A 4,001-nucleotide genomic window follows, 5' to 3' on the forward strand; every position below is an offset into this window, starting at 1 on the left:
TGATAAATTAGCTTATTTCCTTTATTGGAGAGGGTGAAACTGAAGGGTGGGCACATATCCCTCCGTTCCTGTAAACTACATCGTGGAATTCTACACAAACTTCGACTCAGGTGAGTACTCGTTTATGTTTTGAATTCCACTTCTCGTAGTTTACCGAAACTACGTGATTTGTGAGATTTTAAAGTTGGTTGATTAAAGATTATATTTCAAACAAAGGAATAATCAAAGTCACACTAAAGTGAAATGTCAAACATTTATTCTCAAAGGACAACATGAGAATAGTGAACACCTGTCTTGGCTTTTACACCAAACATACATTGTTTGAAACAACCATGTATTACAAAAAATAAGTGATGCATTTATTCTCCATTCATTATGGGAATTGCAATTTCTTCATAACCAAAGAAACAATAAACACTACAACACATTTGAAAACAATGGATCAATTGTCCACAAAAACATTTGCTTTTCTTACATGGAGCCAGGGAGATAATTGTCTCTAGATCTCCATTTGTTAGCTCCCTTGTCTTGAATTTTTTAACTGTCCCAATGCAAATTATCAGAATGTAATCAAAGTTCGATTGCTCATACGACTTCCGGCCACCACAGCAGCCCCTCCAAAAAACCAAATTATCAGAATGTAATCAAACTTAGATTACTGAGCTGGAAGATTTTTATTTTCCAACTTTCGCATAATAGTTTAAGATAGTGTTTGATTTATCTTTACTTTCCAGTGGTTTGTTATAGAACTTTTTGAAAGTGGATACATTTGACCAGCCTGCCACTTTCAAAATATCTTGAACAGCAACACCCGACTTGAACATTGCTGAAGATGATGCGCCCCGAAAGCTGTGGGGTGCAAAATTTGTAATTCCTGCGCGTATGAGTACAGTTTTTAGCCACCTAGCTATGGTGTCTTTCGCCGCTGGTCCATGTGGCTGTTGGTAACACAAAAGTAACTGGTCAGTCTCATCACTCTCACATCTGAATTCTACAGTACTATTAATGTACTGTCGAAGACAAGTCACCACACACAAAGTTTTGTCTTCTGTATAAAACGGTAACTGCAAAGGTTTTGGATGAAAGCCAGGTCTAGACTGCTTCAACTTTTCAGTTATGTAAATTGTACATCCATCATCATGAAAACAAATATTTCTCAACCTGATCAAATGAATTGTCTGCACTCTGTGGGCAGTAATTAACAACAACAAGGAACACAATTTTAAAGTCAAATCCTTCAATGAAAGTTCAGAATTTTCACCCATGTTTCTGAAAAACTGCAAAACTTTGTCTACATCCCAAGTTTCATTGTATCTTGGTTGTGGTGTACGCAGTTCAAAGATTCCCTTTAGAAATCGAATTACTAAAGGGTGACATCCTACTGTTTTATTGTCTGGTAGAATAACCACTGCAGATAGTGCACTCCTTGCAGTGTTTATAGCACTGTATCCTAAGCCATCTTCATACAGCTTAGTCAAGAACTGTAACACCTCATCTATAGTCGGACGAAGGGGATCACACTGGCACTGCACACAAAACTTGCTCCATCTGCTGAGGTAGGAGGCATACTGCTGTCTGGTTGAAGGTCGCCACGATGCCCAGATAACTTGGAAAGTCTCACCTTGAACTCCTCTTGCTTCGAGGGATTTCCTGATAAGCAACAAGCCAGAAGTTGCAGAGTCCTGTGGAGCGGATGCACATCTTGCGTATGTGGTAGATGAATGGTAAGCTTTCCCTTTGGAAGAAGAACAGGCTCTTGTGTCAGCATTTTCAACATCTGGGGGTACCATACTGCCGTAGGCCACTTTGGAACGATCAAGATTCCTTCCGCTCTGTCGCGCTGCCATTTGTTGAGCACTTTCTGCAGCAAGCTGAAAGGCGGAAAGGCATATATTAACCATTTTGACCAATCTTGGGTAAAGGCATCAATGGCCAAGGCTTCTGGGTCTGGTATCCAGGACACGAATGGTTTCATCTGAAAATTTAATCGTGATGCAAATAGATCGATGTCTGGCTTCAGCAGACGATCTTTTAATTTGCAGAAAATATCATGATTCAATTTCCACTCAGTACGATCATTGAATTGTCTTGACAAAACGTCAGCTTCTGTATTCAGTATTCCTGGGATATGTGAAATTGATATCCAAATACCATTTTCCTTGCACCACATCCAAATTTGTTTTGCAACGTTATTGCAATCTGGAGAACGCGATCCTCCCATATTGGATATATAGGAGACTGCACATGTGTTGTCTGTCAAGACTTTTACATGTTTACCTGTGATCATTTCTTTGAAACTTTTCAAAGCGTACAAAATTGCCATCATTTCTAGAACATTGATGTGCAAATTCATTTCTGTTTCGGACCATCGCCCTCCAGTCTTAATTTGACCACAAACAGCTCCCCAACCACCTGAACTTGCAGCATCCGTCTGGATTTCAACTTCAGGATTAGTTTTTTCAATGGGGAAAAAAGAGGAATCTAAATTTTTAATCCACCAGTCTAGTTCTTCTGTTGTCTTATCTGTCAAGCTTGTCAGCGATTCAAAATTTCCTGCAGAAAATTTTAACGATGTGGATTTCAGTCTGTCTAAACTCCTATAAAACAGTGGGCCCCACTGAACAGCTGGAAAGGTTGCTACCAACTGGCCTATAACTTGTGCCAGTTCTCTTATGGTCACCCTCTTCTTTCTTTTCAGTTCTGAACATGCGAGCACAACTTTTTGCTTTCTTTCCAGGGGTAAAGTAACTGTCATATCTTCAGAGTTTAAAAGAAACCCCAAGTACCTCAGTTTCTTGCAGGGTTTGAGAACTGATTTCTCTGTGTGGATAATAAATCCCAGTGAATCGAGTAATTTCACTGTCTTTGACACATTCTCTGCACACTCTTCAAAAGAATTACCTTGCAGATAACTATCATCAATAAAGGAAGTGGATAAATATCCCTGTGATCTGAGTGTGGCATAGACTGGTTTCATTAACTTTGTGAAATAACGAGGGCAGTTACTTAGTCCATTTGGGAAGCAGGTATACTGATAAAGTTTGTTTCTCCACATGAATTTGAGGTATTTCCTGCATTCTGCTTTTATTGGTACAGAGTAGTATGCATGTCTGAGATCCACTGAAGCCATGTAGCAGCCTCTTATCATCATTTGAGTTGCTGACGTAAGATTGTCCATCTTAAAGTGCTCATATTGTACTGAATCATTAAACTTTTTTAGATTCAAAATGAGACGGTAGGAGCCATCAGGTTTTGGGACCATGAAAACAGGGGAGATAATTTCATCTTCCTGATGCACCGATTTTTCAATAACTCCCAAGGATAACAGTTTTTCAATTTCCGAATCCATTTTTGTCCATAGATTTCCTTGTACTTGATTTTTCAAGTAAGAAAGATTTTCAGAATTTAAGTCAGAAAACTCATCTATTGGAATATCAGCACCGCACACCATGTCAAGAATAAATGGGTCTGATGTTATTTCTTCCCATTTTTGAACAAACTTTTTTAGTCTACCTGCTTCAAAAGGGCGGTTAGGTATTGTATCTTTACTTACAGATTTTGGCAGAGAAGGTAGTGGAGCTACTGCTGGCCTTGTTGCCACTCGGTTCGTCCGCTGCCGCGGTAGTTCATTCTGCCCCGTGCACGGTAAGGTCCTCTCCCTCTCATTCTGCCTCTTGGTGTCCAGGTTCTTCCTGCACCTCTTGGCCTCCAATTCCAATCGTTTTTTGCAAAGGGGTTTTGTGGAAAAAACTTTTGACCTTTTACTCCACTTGACTGACTGAGACCCAGGCCCATTCTAGCTGTTGTATCAATGTTTGCACATGCAGCTTTCAGGTCATTGCCAAACAACATATCTGTGATTGGAACTTCAGCAGAACCAAGTTTTTTGTACTTTTTGTTCAGTTGAGCATTTGAAATTTTTCCCCTTCTGTCGATTGACAGATCATGGTTTGTTTTCTGTACAAGTGCAATAGAATCTGCTACACCTTTCATGAGTCCCC

At 39.7% G+C, this 4,001-nt stretch overlaps 1 long non-coding RNA gene across 1 annotated transcript; it reads right to left on the bottom strand.

Moving 5' to 3' along the window:
• Positions 1–239: 239 nt before the first annotated feature.
• LOC138954543 (uncharacterized) lies at positions 240–3,722 on the bottom strand. The gene is made up of 2 exons (XR_011451884.1): positions 3,554–3,722; positions 240–1,871 (listed from the first exon to the last, which is right to left on the bottom strand). It is a non-coding gene; the product is annotated as an uncharacterized lncRNA (long non-coding RNA).
• Between the last annotated feature and the right edge of the window lie 279 nt (positions 3,723–4,001).

This window comes from Littorina saxatilis, unplaced genomic scaffold, assembly GCF_037325665.1.
Source record: "Littorina saxatilis isolate snail1 unplaced genomic scaffold, US_GU_Lsax_2.0 scaffold_3342, whole genome shotgun sequence".
In the NCBI taxonomy this organism is placed as follows: Eukaryota; Metazoa; Mollusca; class Gastropoda; order Littorinimorpha; family Littorinidae; genus Littorina; species Littorina saxatilis.